At 51.0% G+C, this 16094-nt stretch overlaps 1 protein-coding gene across 1 annotated transcript in view; it reads right to left on the bottom strand.

Annotated features, from left to right (window-relative positions):
• The window catches only part of Phospho1 (phosphatase, orphan 1), a 6515-nt gene extending 4241 nt beyond the window's left edge, over positions 1–2274 (bottom strand). The window contains exons 1-2 of the mRNA XM_013037777.1: positions 2203–2274; positions 644–711 (exon numbers count right to left, since the gene is read on the bottom strand). The gene's annotated coding sequence lies outside the window, so the exon portion shown is untranslated. The remainder of the gene's footprint in view (positions 1–643; positions 712–2202) is intronic.
• Between the last annotated feature and the right edge of the window lie 13820 nt (positions 2275–16094).

The raw sequence follows: 16094 nt of genomic DNA, 5'->3' as shown, positions 1-16094 counted from the left end.
TGGGGCTTCAGGGCCTGGGCACTGTCCCTGAGCTTTTTTTTTTTTTTTTTTTACTCAAGGCTAGCACTCTACTACTTGAGCCACAGTGCAACTTCTGGCTTTTTTCTGTTGATGTGGTACTGAGGAATGGAACCCAGGGCTTCATGTATGCTAGGAAAGCACTCTACCACTGAGCCACATTCCCAGCCCCTAAATTTCTTTTCCCTAAGGCCCAGGTTGGTCTTAAATTCCTCCTACCGTCACGGCCCCAGTGCTGGAATTACTGTCACGAACCAGGTTGAGGCCAGTTTTATCTCATAGGAAAGGTTATCAGTACTTTGATCCCCGTCCCCCCACCCCACCCTCCAGCATGTTTTTCTTTTTTGACTATTTTACTGATCTTTAATTATGCTCGAAACTTGTCATTTCCCACAGTAAAAAAAAACAGTCATATTTCCTCTAATAATGGTATTTAGAGAAATCATTTTAAGCACTTACTGTTTGCAAGTTGCTCTTGTTTCTTTTCATTTCCAGAGCAGAAAGCCAAGCAACCTGGAGTTCCTTCCCTCCAACTGAGAAAGCCATGCACTGACATCCCACCCCTACACCAAGCAGACCAGGGACCTGTCCCTAGCTTGCTCCTGTAACATGAAAGGTTACTCACCTCCAGCAGCTTTGTCCTGAGTGATCAGAGTCCCTCTGAGAGAAGGGAGTAGGATCTCCTCTTGAAGGCTGGAGCAGGGAGAGAAGAAAGTCTTCCTAGAGATGGCAGGGAGTCTGTTTCCAGTCCCACTATCAGCCTTGGCTCTCTACCTGGGATCACAGATTCCTGTATACCCCTCCCAACCTTTTTGGTGGTGGTGGTGGTGATCCTGGGGCTTGAACACTGGGCTGGGCACTGTCCCTGAGCTCTTCAGCTCAAGGCTAGTCTCATGGACTTTCCTACCTGGGCTGGCTTTGAAAGGAGATCCTCAGATCTCAGCCTCCAGAGTAGTTAGGATTACAGGCAGGAACCACTAGCTCCTGGCTCTCCCAGCTTTGCCACAAATGCTCTTACATCTAGTTTCACCTGGAATCACAGTTTCCCACCTACCTATCCCTCCAGTCTCTGACTCCTAGGTGGAACCACAAATTCCTGCCCATCCCTCCCAGCAGGGCCACAAATGCTCTTAGTTTAAATCCTGGGGATGGGGGAGGGAAAGAGGTTCCTCTTCGGCATAAGCCCTAAAGCTTGAAAATCCTCCCTGAATGGGTGGACGGAGGCCCCACAAAGGTTTTGGGACAATTTTCCACAGGAAACAAGCAGGATGAGAATGAGGAGTGAGGAGGACTCAGGAACTTCACAATAACAAGCCCTGTCTGCCTAAGAACAAGTCTCCTACTATAAATCATTAGAAATCAGACCCAACAATTAAGCCAAATTTCCTCGCGACCTCCAGATAACAACCCCCACCCCCAATCCATCATTTTCCAAGCAAATGGAAAATAGCAGATAGGAAAAATAAGCTCAGAGAGGTGAAGCTAACTTGGGAATCCCACAGCATCAGTCGGAATCAGAACTGTGGGGGTCTCTGGGAAAGCCAGCTGGAGTTCCTCTGTTGCCCGGGAGGATTCCTTGGGATGTGAGCTCTCTTAAGTGGTAAGGATCTGTGCCTTTGTGTCAACAAAGAATCTGGGACCAGGAGTCACCTCGGGGCTCTCCCTGCCTGGGTGGCTAAGTTGAGCCGGGATCCTCACCGGGTAGGGGCAGAGAGGTGGCAGCTGCCAGTGAGGTGGGGGGGGGGGAGATATTTTTAGAGGTGACTGGAAAGCAGGCACTTTGGCACACCCCCAGCTGGCGGGCGCTTCGCCCTAATGCGGGCGGGGGGTGCGCAGCTCGGGAGACGGGAGGACTTGTGGGTGGCAGAGACCAAGGGGACTTTGCCTGTCAGGGATGGAGGGTACCTGGGCACCACATTTCTGGGGTAGGAGGAAGGGGCTCATACCTCTGCTCCAGGGAATCCCCCCTCCCCGGCCTGCCACCCTTGTGAAGAAGCGTCCTCAAACTCCACACGGTCCCCCCACACCAACACTGGGACCCCAGCTTTCCCTAGCTCCCAGAACCCAGGACTCACGTGGGGGCGGCGGTGGCAGAGGTCTGTCCCGGCTGAGTTTGAGTGTAAAGATTGGGGAGGGGGGTCTAGCTAAGGTATTAGGGTGCGGGGTAGAGCTCGGGGTGCTTACGGAATTGGGGGGGGCGCGGTGTTTTATCCACCCCCGGATTCCTGGGCTCCGGCTCACGAGTCCCTCCAGTCCCGAAGGACCGTGGATGACGTGCGTCTGGATGGCTCCCCCCACCTGCCCCCCATTCCCCGGGCTGCTGCCGCCGCCGCCGCCGCCGCTGCCGCCGCCGCCGCGTCCCCTTTAAATGCCCGGGAGCCGGAGCCGGAGCCGGAGCCGCGGCCGGCGCTGCGGCTGCCGCAGCACTGGGGTCCACCGCAGTCTCTGTACGTCACAAGAGACTGACCAATCACAGAGGTGCCGGTGCACATCAAAGGGGCGGGCTTCGCGCGGGCCACGCCTCCGTGTTGCCCCGGCGGCTCAGCGAGCCGGAGCGAAGGTGGGACTGACTGGGAGCAGGGGGGTGGGGAGGGGGGCGGGATGGACGCGGGGCCCATCCGCGGAGCTGGAGGGCACCGTCATCGGCGTGGCCGTGGACAGCGACGTAAGTCCTGCTGACACTCCCACCGAGGCCAGGGCTCTGCAGCACTCACCTCCACCGCCCGCTCGGCCGGCGGTCCGTCCCCTCGGCCGGGTGGGAGGCTCCGGCTCACCCGCTAGGAAAAGCCGTCGCTTCCACGTGCGCCGAGCTCGGTGCCCTCTGCCCTCCTGGCGGAGTCACCGCGTCCAGCCCGGCCCTCAGAACCCTTTACCCAGGTCACAGGTTACGGGGTACTGGGGATTGCGGGTGGAGGGGCATTGGGGGGGAAGGCTCCCACCGGGGTGCCAAACGGTTTGCCCCTTTGCAAATGAGGGGGTAAATTAAACACAGAAACAACCTTTCTGTCCCTTCGCTGGTGCCTCATGCCTGTAATCCTAGCTGAGATCTTGGAGGATGAGGTTTGAATCCAGTCAGTAGAAAACGCCTTGAGACTCCATCTCCAATTAACCAGCAAAAAGCCCAACGGGAGGAACGGCTCAAGTGGTCGAGCGCAGGCCAGCGAAGTGAGGTCCTCAGTTCCATCCAGCCTTCCAGCGGGGATGGGAGGGGGGAGACTCCCCTCTGTGTCCTTAGTCAGTGCCAGTCACAGCCCTGCTCCCCCTCTTCACAGAGCCTCCCAGCCCGCAGGAGGATAGATGACTTGTGTCTTCTAAGAATGTACTATGAACCAAGCACTCAGCTAGATGACCCCATTACTGGTTGGATGTTCACAACACCGGGAGAAATAGTTTGCCCAGGAGTTCAAACACAGGAATGCAGCTGACCCATTTGGGTTCAAAGCAGTTGTGTGAACGCCCCCAGGCCTGGCTCTAACTTTAGCCCTAAATCCTGCCCCTACTGGAAGACGGCCAGGTGTGGCAGCAGGTGGGGCTGCAAGTCAGAGGCGAGAGTTAAGAAGCCATCACTCTTTGTTTTTAGTGCTGAGGCAGCCAGGTGCTAGTGGCTCAAGCTGCTACTCAGGAGGCTGAGATCTGAGGTTTGTGGTTTGAAGCCAGACAAAAATTAGAGACTCTTATCTCTGATTAACAAGCAAAGTGCTGGAAATGGATCTGTGGCTCAAGCAATAGAGGGCCACCCCTGAGCAAAAATGCTGAGTTCTAGTACACACACACACACACACACACACACACACGCCTGACACACATTTAGCTTGATTGTGGCTCCCTACTTAACCCTAGCCCCATAAACTGGCTTGCATCCCTTCATTGCTCACACCCTGCCTCCCCTCCTCATTCCTTCTAGCTCCCAACACATCTGCTCTACCTCTCCTAAGGCCTTCCTCCTTTGGGAGCAGCTCAGCATCATCAACCTCCAGTCTCATCATCTCCGCGCTCTGCTTAGCACACCTCCTGCTTCTGCTTTCATCCTATTGGTCTCATTTGTGCTGTCTGAGCACTTAGTAGGTACTGGAAATTGCTGTGCATGTGTTGTGATCTTCACCATACTACAAGCAGGTACTGTCCAGGCTCATTTACTGAAGGGGAATCAAGGCACAGAGAGTTAAGCTTGCTCAGGGTCACCCACCAGTATTATAGTTTACCCCATCTTAGAATAAGTTGGTAGAGAGGCAAAGAGATACAGCCACTTGCCCAGGGCCATACAAGTACATTCCAATGCTCAGTCCCTGATGCAATTTCAACCTGGTTTCCAAATTCACAGATGGAGTCAGGGGTTGGATGGGCAGATGATGATGATGATGATTTTCTTTTTTGTCATTCTGGTAGAGGCTTGAACTCAGGGTATGGTTGTTGTCACTTTTTCACTCGGGGATGGTACTCTACTACTTGAGCCATAACTCCACTTCCAATTTTTTGGTGGTAGTTGGAGAAAAGAGTCTCACAGACTTTCCTGCCTAGGCTGGCTTTGAACTGCCATTCTCAGATCTCAGCCTCCTGTGTTACACAGATTATTTCTTCACAGGTATTATCTGCAAAGTGCCTTTGTGAAGAAGTATAGAAATTCCTGCTTTTCCTTGGACTGAAAATTCCAGGACTCAGTCCTACTTCTCTCAGCTGTCTTTACTTTCCCCTCCCTATAGCCAGAGAGTAAGCAAGTTGGAAGATCAGCCGTTTGCCTAAAAATTGGGTCATTCTATTTCGAATGGGAAGCCCTCCAGCCCCCCAGTTTGTGGAGGCCATGCAGTGCAGGGAGGCAGATCTTGCTCTTCTGGGTGAGTTTCATGTTAATGACTAAGTCACTTGATCTGGCTTGTGGGAAAGGGAGTCATCAGAGGTGACACTGCTTGCTCAAGTCCCTGTGAGCCCTGGCTCAGGGACCAGCTCTCCTACTGATCTTCACAAAGAGTGTGAGTCACTCACTTGTCCAAGGTTCCAGCTTTAGAGCCCATGAGGCCAGGTATCAGAACTTAAGCTTCCAGCTCTGTAGAAGCATCCTGGTGGGAGGAGTCAGGTGAGGGGGCGTGGCAAGGCTCCACCTGTGAGGGAGTGAGGCTGGCTGGAGAAGACTTCCCAGCCTTATCTCCCTGAGGAGTTTAGGATTTTCATTTTTACCAGTGAGAAAGCAGAAATATAGAAACATTAAGAAAGGGCCCAGCCGGGCGCTGGTGGCTCACACCTGTAATCCTAGCTACTCAGGAGGCTGAGATCTGAGGATCGCGGTTCAAAGCCAGCCCAGGCAGGAGAGACAGTGAGACTCCTATCTCCAATAAAACCACCAGAAAACCGGAAGTGGTGCTGTAGCTCAAGTGGTAGAGCGCTCGCCTTGAGCTGAAGAGCTGAGGGACAGAGCCCAGGCCCAGAGTTCAAGCTCCACGACCGACAAAAAAAAAAAGAAAGGGCCCTTGCCAAGCACCAGTGGTCACTCCTGTAATCCTAGTTGCTCAGGAAACTGAGATTGGAGGATCCTGGTTCAAAGCCAACTCAGGCAGAAAAGTTTGTGAGACTTATCTCCAGTAAACTCCTCAGAAAAAGCCAAAGCCAGAAGTGGCACTGTGGCTCAAGTGGTAGAGCAAAAAGAAGCTCAGAGATGGAGCCTAGGCCCAGAGTTCAATCCCCAGGACTGGCAAAAAAAAAAAAATGGTGAGGGGACAGGGGAGGTATCAGTGCTCACGCCTGTAATTCTAGCTACTCAGGATGCTGAGATCTGAGGATTGTGGTTTGAAACCAGCCTGGGCAGGAAAGTTTGTGAGACTTTTATTCAATTAACCAGCAAAAAGCCAGAAGTGGAGCTGTGGCTCAAGTGGTAGAGCATCAGCCTTGAGTTCAAGTCCCGGTGCTTGGGGCTGGGAAGGTGGCTCAGTGGTAGAGTGCTTGCCTTGCATGCATGAGGCCCTGGGTTCGATTCCTCAGCACCACATTAGCAAAAAGAAAAAAGCCAGAAGTGGCGCTGTGGCTCAAATGGTAGAGCGCTAGCCTTGAGCTGAATTGCTGAGGGACAGCGCCCAGGCCCAGAGTTCAGGCCCCACGACCGGACCCAAAAAAACAAACAAATCAAGTCCCGGTGCTAGCACAGAAAGCAAGCAAGCATCCTTGCATCTTTTGTCCAAGGATGCTGTGTCCCAAGTGGTGGTCAGGAGCTGGTCTGCTTTTCTTTTCTTTCTTTCTTTCTTTTTTTTTTTTTGGTCGGTTGTGGGGCTTGAACTCTGGGCCTGGGCGCTGTCCCTCAGCTCTTCAGCTCAGGCAAGCATTCTACCACTTGAGCCACAGTGCCATTTCCAGCTTTTTCTGCTTATGTGGTGCTGAGGATTCGAACCCAGGACCTCATGCATGCAAGGCAAGCACTCTACCACTGAGCCACCTTCCCAGCCCCTGGTCTGCTTTTCTTGACATGACCTAAAAAGGCAAATTTGAGGCCCTGGGTGAACTAGAGACAGGTGAGGGTGGGCTGCATTGGGAAAAGCCCACCAAGAGTATCCCCATTCAGGCACTTCTGCAAGATGTGTTGCAAATCATTTGCTGGGGAGCTGGAACCAGGGTTGAGCACACCCTTCTCCCACACTTCTTCCTAGATCACAATAGCTAGCTTTGGCAGAGTGCTTCCTATGTGCCCAGCAATGTTCTGAGAAGGCTCCCTACCATCTCCTCAATTCACACACAGAATGGTGTGTAACTTGTCCAGGTCACAGGGCTAAGAAGAGAAAGAACTAAGCTTTGAACCCAGGCAGGCAGTTTCGGTTATACTGCTCCCTCTCCCTCTCTCCCCCTACCCCTTTAGATTTTGTTGTTATTGTCGGTCATGGGGCTTGAACTCTGGGCCAGGGTGCTGTCCCTCAGCTCTTCAGCTCAAGGCTAGTGCTCTATCACTTGAGCCACAGAGCTACTTCTGGTTTTCTGAGTGGTTTGTTGAAGGTAAGAGTCTCATGGACTTTCCTGCCCGGGCTGGCTTTGAACCACAATCCTCAGATCTCAGCCTTCTGAGTAGCTAGGATTATAGATGTGAGCCATCGGCCCTGGACTTCTCTTTAGATCTTTTTAATCTTCCTCTCACTACTACCTGAGAGTTGGGATTACAGTAGTGATCGCTACATTTGGCCAGAATTGCATTTTTAGCCAAAAGCAAGGGTCCCCTCTAGCAAAAGGAAAAGATTTCTCCCTTCTGGAGGGGAAAGAAGGTGGCAGGAGACTTGGGGCCAGCAGAATCTTTTGTGCTGTGGTTTCTATAACAGTCGGCACCAGAGACCACTTGCATTTAAACATGATGACTTCAGGCCTCGTTTTTCTACTTGAGCAGAAAATTGTCAAGATCTCACCAAGGATTGTTATTGAACAGAGGCCAAAGAGGGAGATTTAGGGGTTTCTTCCTCAACTTCCTAGAAGCCACACAGCACCCCCAAAACTCTCATTTCCCAAACCACAGCTGCAGCAGTGAAAGTCCTAAGGCAGGAGCCAGAGCTGGGACTGGGCTAGCCCAGGAGAGGTCAGCGCAGAATCATCTCCATCTCTTCCTGTGCACAGGCCACAGCCTGCCCAGCCATCTGGGTCCATCGTCCCAGGAGGGCATGGCAAAAAAAAAAAAAAAAAAAACAACCATATTTTAAATATTCTGGCCTGAATCCCTGGGCTCACCTAAACACGTACAAGCCTGTCTGCTTTCCCCACTGTATTTGAGATGCTCAAGTCTGTCTCCTACCCTGCCCATTTATGTGGGGTTTCTGTATTTTCATTTTCTTTCTTTCTTTCTCCCTTTCTTCCTTTCTTTCCTCCTCCTCCTCCTTCTTCTTCTGTCAGTTGTGGGGCTTGAACGCTGGGCCTGGGCGCTGTTGCTCAGCTCTTCAGCTCAAGGCACGCACTCTATTGATTGAGCCACAGCGCCACTTCTGGCTTTTTCTGCTTATGTGGTGCTAAGGAATTGAACCCAGGGCCTTCTGTGTGCGAGGCAAGCACTCTACCACTGAACCACCTTCCCAGCCCTCTCCTCCTCCTTCTCCTCCTCTTCTTCCTCCTCCTCTCCCTCCTTTTCTCCCTGCCTCCTCCTTGTTGTCAGTGGTCTTCTTCTTCTGCCAGCCGAAGGGCTAGAACTCCAGGCCTAGGTGCTGTCCCTGAACTTTTGTGCTCAAGGCTATTATTTGTCCACTTTGAGCACAGCTCTACTGGCTTTTTGGTAGTTAATTGGAGATAAGAGTTTCCTGGACTTCGGGGCTGGGAAGGTGGCTCAGTAGTAGAGCGCTTGCCTTGCATGCCTGAGGCTCTGGGTTCGATTTGTCAGCACCACATAAGCAGAAAAAAAAAAGCCGGAAGTGGCGCTGTGGCTCAAGTGGTAGAGCACTAGCCTTGAGCTGAAGAGCTAAGGGACAGTTCCCAGGCCCAGTTCAGGCCCCACGACTGGACCCAAAAACAAAACAAAAAAGAGTTTCATGGACTTTCCTGCCCAGGCTGGCTTTGAACTATAATCCTCAGATCTCAGCCTTCTGAGTAGCTGGGATTACAGACCTGAACCATCAGGTCCCAGTTGTATTTTTGTTTTCTACCCCTTGGCTGTGAACTGACCCTCCAGGCTTCAGTGCTGGCTCACAGGCTGTGTGGTTCTGTGATGTCTGTCTGAGTTTTCAGTGGACCTTCTGCAAATTCCAATAGGTTTCTCTGCTTGAGAGACAAATGGCACGTGTTTTCTCTTCATATGTGGGAGTTAAATCTAAATTATTAACATATATTAAAACGAATACTGGGCCATCATATACATTTATACAGACACAAACTGACTAAAGTATGGTATACTCAGGGGAGGATTCCAATGGCATAACTCCTTTGAATAACAAGTGAAAATCAAGAAGCAGAGCTGGGTGCCGGTAGCTCAAGCCTGTAATCCTAGCTACTCAGAAGGCTGAGATCTGAGGATCATGGTTCAAAGCCAGCCCAGGAAGGAAAGTCCATGAGACTCTTATCTCAAGTAAGCCACCAGAAAATCAGAAGTGGTGCTGTGGCTCAAATAGTAGAGCGCGTGCCTTGAGCTGAAGGGCTGAGAGACAGAAAGAAAATCAAGAAGCATCAGCTTTGTGTTGATCAAGGGGGCTCCATAAGGAAGTTTGTCCATGCTGGCTTCATACACAGGCCTGCACATTTCAGTCTACCCACAGTCAGACAAGTGGGAAGAAGGAGGGCATCTGGGGGAGGGAATCCCTGGTGGAGGTGGCTCCAAGAAAGCTGGATGCTTTAAGACTCTTCAGGAAAGGAGCTATGATGATGGCTGTTAAATCCTCATGAGAACTGATAAACAAGCTATGTGTTCTGTGTGATCACTCATGCCTTCATTCTGTTATTCCATGATATTGTGTGTGTGTGTGTGTATATACACGTGCGTGCGCACTGGTACTGGGGCTTGGACTTAGGGCCTCACACTCTCCATTAGCTTTTTCACTCAAGGGCACCCACTTGGTTAATTGTACATAAGAACTCCTGGATTTTTCTGCCTGGGCTGGTTTTGAACCTTGATTCTGAGATCTTATTCTCTTGTGTAGCTAGGATTATAGTGTGAGCCCCTAGTGCCTGGCACCACCACTTTTTGGGATAAGGTTGGGGTGTGTAGCTCTGGCTGGCCTGACTTGTAATCCTTTAGCACCAGCCCTAGACTGCTCTTGTACTTTCTTCCTAGTGAGCCTGAGCTCTAGGCCCTGGTGTTGGGCCTCCATTGCTGGGCCTCATGCTCTGTGGAGGTGGAGGCAACTGTGTTGCCCACAGGGTCCCAGTCCACAATTGGAGTAGGTCAGTGTACCCATAGGATTGTAGGACGGAGTGCTGGAGGCCAGGCAGTACTGAATTTCACAGGGCCTTTCATGATCCTTGGGGACTGCAGGTAGGATAATCACATTGGCCTAGTGCCTGTCCTCGTTCTTTGATAGTTCCCCTTTTAAAATTTGTAACCACTTTGGGGCTTGAACCCAGAACATAGGCACTGTCCCTGAGGTTTTTTGTTCAAAGCTAGCACTCTGGGGCTGGGAATGTGGCTTAGTGGTAGAGTGCTTGCCTAGCATGCATTAAGCCCAGAGTTCAATTTCTCATTTCTACATAAACAGAAAAAGCTGGAAGTGATGCTGTGGATCAAGTGGTAGAATGTGGGCCTTGAGCTGAAGAGCTGAGGGACAGCACCCAGGCCCAGAGTTCAAGCCCCATGACCAACCAAAACAAACAAAAAAAACAAAAAGCTGGGTGCCAGTGGCTCACGCCTGTAATCCTAGCTACCTAGGAGGCTGAGATCTGAGATCTGAGGATCACGGTTCAAAGCCAGCCCAGGCAGGAAAGTCCATGAGACTCTTATCTCCAATAAACCACTAGAAAACCGGAAGTGGCTCTGTGGCTCAAGCAGTAGAGTGCTTGCCTGGAGCTGAATAGCTGAGGGATAGCACCCAAGCCCAGAGTTCAAGCCACACAACCGATTAAAAAAAAAAGCTAGCACTCTACTACTTGAACCAGAGGTCAAGTTAATCAAGTTAATTGCTGGTTAATTGAGATCAGAATCTCATGAAACTTTCTTGCCTGCGCTGTCTTTGAACTACAACCCACAGATCTCAGGATTACCATGAGTGAGCCCCGGCACCTAGCCAGTGGAGGCAAGCAATATACAAAGTGTGTCTCACTATGGCTGAAGAGGCAAAATGGGACCCTGTCTTGCCTGATTAGTGTGCATTCAGTCTCCCCTTCCAGTAACAGGTTTATAGCTTGTGACTCAGCCTGAGACCAGTCACCCCTCCTTCCTCCTCCCTCTCAGCCCAAGGATGTCTGCCTGTGTCACAGCACGTCCTCAGAGCTCCTGGGGTTCCCCCTCCACACACACACACGCACACACACACACACACGCACACACACACACGCACACACACACACACACACACACACACACACACACTGCAGGCCAGGGGCAGGCCGGCTCCTTTTCTTAGCTTAGAATGGACAAAGCAGCAAGTCTGTGGTTACTCTTAGAGGACAAAAGGACAGAACATTGCAGCTTGAGCTTTCCTGGAAAAAAGAGGGCACAAAGTTACCAAATCCCCCCTCCCAGAGACCCCAAAGTCCTGGTGACGAACCATTTGTGTATTCATTTGTACACTTTTGATATTTCTTTGCATGCAAGTGCACATGAGCGTGTATATGCGTGTGTGTATGCACACACACACACACATGTGCGTGCCAGTACTGGGGCTTGAACTCAAGGCCTGAGTTATCCCTTAGCTTTTTTTTATGGCACTCTACCATTTGAGACACAGCTCCACATTGGAGATAAATCTCATAGACTTTCCTACCTGGGTTGGCTTTAAGCCACCATCTCACTGCATGCCAGTGGCTCATGCCTGTAATCCTAGCTATTTAGGTGTCTGAGATAGAGGATCACAGTTCAAAGCCAGCCCAGGCAAGAAAAGCTGTGGAATTCTTTTTTTTTTTTTCTGTCAATTGTGGGGCTTGAACTCTGAGCCTGGGTGCTGTCCCTGAGCACTTCTGCTCAAGGCTAGCCCTCTACCATTTAAGCCACAGCAACACTTCCAGATTTTTCTGTTTATGTGATGCTGAGGAATCAAACCCAGGGCCTCATGCATTAGGGGCAAACACCCTACCACTGAGCCACCTTCCCAGCCAAAGCTGTGAAATTCTTATCTCCAATACAGCACCAGAAAACCAGAAGTGGCACTGTAGTTCTAGCCTTGAACTGAAGAGCTGAGGGATAGTGCTCAGGCCCAGAGTTCAAGCCCCATGATCAACCACCACCACCACCAACAAAACCCCTACCATTTTTAGATCTCAGATTCCTAAGTAGCTAGGACTACAAGCATGCCTATAATTCCACCAGTGCCTGGATCTTTTCAACATTTCCTGAAGACCTGTTGTGATCCAGGACTGGGCTAGGTACTAGGGACACAGTAGTGAGGAAGACTAAGATACCACACTGGGAATAGACACTAGGCACTGGGTGCTGCTGGGGAGGGAGACAGGGCACAGACGAGGCTACCCAGCAGGATGCCACCCCCATCCCCAGGAGGGCCAGAGAGGCGGTGTATATGTTGTGATGTCAGGAAAAGGGTTCCATGAGAAATGTCTTCTGAGACAAGCAAGAGAATTAGGAGCTAGATGAAGAGAACAGTGTGGGGAGGCAGAGTTCATGCAAAGGGAGATGAGGCAGAGAGGAGGAGGTCTGTTGGGACTTCAAGCCTAAGGGTCATGAAGAACCATTGAAAGTTGGGAAGTACAATCACATTTGCATTTTAGAAACATTCCTACACATACGCGTGTGCGCGCACACACACGTATACACATTTCATGGCCTGTGGCTGAGCGTGTCAGGCCTCTGAGAAGAACACAGTTAAACTGACCCAGTCGCCAAGGTGTTGAGGGCAAGACCTCTTCTGTGCATCCCATTTAGTCCAGCAAGCCTTGGGGTGCATTCTGAGGCTGCTATAACTGGGCTGTTGTGGGCGAGGGCTCCATCCCACCCCTGTCCACACTGAGCAGGCTGCTCTCTAGGATGCATAGGCCATTTGTATCTCCAGGGTGGGAGGGCCTCCTCCCTAGCCGCGGTACCCAAGATAACAGGGCAGTCTGTTTATGAAAGGCTGCTAGCGGGGCGGCAGGGCCTTTGGGAGCAGTAACTGCTGCCGCAGATAGCAACCAGGGTGGGGACGACCATCTGAATTACAGCTCCCAGAATAGAGGGCCCCACAGGGAGTGGCAGGGCATCTACCAAAGGAGCCCGGGCAGCCTGCCCGGTGACCACATGACAGGCCAGGCCGCAGGCAGCGTCCAGGTGGAGCTAGGCAGGGCCAGGGGGACTGCTGGGGCCAGGGAGAGAGCAGCCCAGCGAGACCTTCTAGGAGTAAGGATGATAGGAAAGAGAATGGCTAGGAGATGAGGGCAAGACCACATTCAGCCTACACCTAGAGAAAATGTCTACTAGGCACTGGTGACTTGCCTGTAATCCTAGCTACTCAGGAGGCTGAGATCAGATTATGTTTTGAAGTCAGCAGAAAAGGCCATAAGACTTTTTTTTTGAGGGGGGGGTGAGGTACGGGTTGTTGTAGGGTTTGAACTCAGGGCCTAGCTGCTGTCCCTAATGCTCAAGGTTAGCTCTCTCCCACGTTGAGCCACAGTGCCAATTCTGGTTTTCTGGTGGTTAGATGGAGATGAGGCTCTCAGACTTTCCTGCTAGGGCTGGCTTTGAACTGTGATCCTCACATCTCAGCCTCCTGAGTAGTTAGGATCGCAGGTGATCATGAGACTCTTGTGTTTGGAGCTGTGGCTCAAAGTGATAGAGCACTAGCCTTGAGCAAAAAACTCTCAGGGGTAGTGCACAGGCCCTGAGTATGAGCCTCATGACTGGTCAAAAAAAAAAAAAAAAGAAAAAGAGCCTGTCCTCTTTAATCCCTGTGCAGATTGCATGTGAAAGTGTGAGATATTCTAAGACTAATGAAATGACAGGACAGGCTAATACCAGCTGTACATCATCCTGCTCTAAGCCCGTACCCATAGCACATCAGTTGCCTGCCCCATAGCTCCAAGGACATTGGTTTCATCCTCATTTTACTAACTTGGAAACTGAGGCTGGAAAGGTCAGGAGCCAGCCCAGTAGAGATAGGGCGTAGCAGCAAGAACCTGGCTCTGCTGGACTGCAGTTCCTGAGCTGTATTTGGAATGCTTCACCTCCCTTCAGTTTTCTGTTTGTGACAGGAAACCAAAGTCACTTGTCCTCATCCTGGCCTCCTTGAAGTCACAGTCATGGGGGACAGTGGGTGTGAAGGGAAGAGCTTAGAGTCTACAGGTCTTACTCAAGCCATCCCGAGTCCCTAGTAGATCAGGTGGAGGTCACTGAGAGCCCTCAGAGTCTGAAGAGATTCTGTTCATATGCAGAAGCATGTGCTCATGTGTGTTTGAAGGTAGTTTATCTACCAGCAAGTGCCAGGTTTCAAGTTCTAGGAAGGCTGCCTTTGTAGAAAGGCCATCATTTCCAGTTACGTGGGGGAGCTCCCATGGTCCTAAGGAGCCCTCTTTAGTATTTATTTTATTCTAAAGAGCTTTCTTCCCTTCTTTCTTTCTTTCTTTCTTCTCCTTTCTCTCTCTCTCTCTCTCTCTCTCTCTTTCTTTCTTTCTTTGTCATAGGGCTTGAACTCTGGGCCTGGGCGCTTGTCCCTCAGCTCTTCAGCTCAAGACTGGGAGTCTACCACTTGAGCCACAGTGGCCACTTCTGTTTTTCTGGTAGTTTATTTGGGATAAAGAGTCACATGGACTTTCCTTCCTGGGCTGGCTTTGAACCATGATCCTCAGATCTCAGCCTCCTGAGTAGCTAGGATTATAGGCATGAGCCACTGGCACTTGGTTTTATTTTATTTTTTAAGTTTGGTGTGTGACTGGGCTCTGAATTCAGGGCCTAGGCACTGTCCCTGAGCTCCTTTTGCTCAAGGCTAGTGATCTACCACTTGAAGCCACAGCTCTACTTCCAGCTTTTTTGCTTGTTTGTGTTTTTGTAGTTAATTGGAGATAAGAATCTCATAGACTGGGCTGGGAAGGTGGCTCAGTGGTAGAGCACTTGCCTTGCATGCATGAGGCCCTGGGTTCGATTCCTCAGCACCACATAAGCAAAAAAAAAAAGCCGGAAGTGGCACTGTGGCTCAAGTGGTAGAGCGCTAGCCTTGAGCTGAAGAGCTGAGGGACAGTGCCCAGGTCCAGAGTTCAGGCCCCACGACCAGACCCCCCCCCAAAAAAAAAAGGATCTCATAGACTCTCCTTCCTACCTGGGTTGGCTTTAAACTGTGATCCTCAGATCTCAGCCTCCTGAGTAGCTAGGATTTCAGGCATGAGCCACCAGTGTCTGACAAGAGTGCCTTCTTTAAAGTGAAAAATCTCTCAGGTGGAGTAGCTCAAGCCTGTCATTCTAGCTACTCAGGAGGCTGAGATCTGAGGATTAAAGGTTTGAAGCCTGCCCAGGTAGACAAATCCAAGACGTATCTCTAATTAACCAGCAAGAAGCCAGAAGTGGAGGTTTTACTCATGTGGTAGAAGAACACTAGCCTTGAACAAAAACTCTAAGGGAGAATGCATGGTCCAGTGTGTAAGCCCCAGAGCCAGCACAAAACAAGCAGGCAGACATAAATGTCAGGAGGAATCGCACTCCTCTTTCACTTTTGGCAGACATTGGATTATCCTAAGTGGATGGCTCTAGGCAAGGCTCACCTACGTTCACTCCTTGGAGGATTTTCTGTTTTGCAGCTTCTTGGAGCCAGGCTGCTGGTGGTCACTGGGGCCAGAGGAGCTGAGCCATGTGGGTTCCCAGCATCTGCTCACAGACACTGGCTGTGACCCTGGGTGACCCCTATCCCAGGCTGCTGCTGGTTTCCAGGCCTCCTGCCCTCCCTCATGTATTACTTAATGTCATGCCTGATCCTCTAATCTTCCCCAGGGGAACGTGCTGCAATGAACCCCTGGGACTGGAACTTGCTGATTCATCTGGGAAGCCAAGGACAGGTTAAGGGCACCAAGCCCAGGGGTGGGAGGGGACACCTGGCTGGCTGCCTCACTCATACTCGGTCCCCATAGACTGCCTCTCTCTTTTCTCTCTCCTATCCTGGGCTCGGCATCTACAGTGACTACACATCACATAGGGAGCAGAGAACTACACTTTCCACCTGTACTGCCCAAGCTCTATGGTACTGTGACAGACGGTTCCAAACTGGCACCTGCTTGCAGCAGCCAGATGCAGTGGCTCATGCCTGTAATCCTAGCTACTCAAGAGGCTGAGTTCTGAGGATCACATTTCAAAGCCACCCCAGGCAGAAAAGTCCCTGAGATTTTTATCTCCAATTAACCACGCAAAAAGCCAGAAGTGGAGCTATGTGTCTCAATTGGTAAAGTACCAGCCTTGAGTGAAAAAGCCAAGCGAGAGCATGACTCTCTGGCTTCAAGCCCTAGTTACTGCACCCAAAACAAACCCCAAATACTACAGTTGTACCAGGCTGGCTGGCTTCTCCTCATGGGAGGAGTCC

Source organism: Dipodomys ordii, unplaced genomic scaffold, assembly GCF_000151885.1.
Source record: "Dipodomys ordii isolate 6190 unplaced genomic scaffold, Dord_2.0 Scaffold7, whole genome shotgun sequence".
NCBI classification, from domain to species: domain Eukaryota; kingdom Metazoa; phylum Chordata; class Mammalia; order Rodentia; family Heteromyidae; genus Dipodomys; species Dipodomys ordii.
The sequence above is the reverse complement of the archived record's forward strand: the minus strand, read 5'-3'. Positions and strand labels throughout refer to the sequence as shown.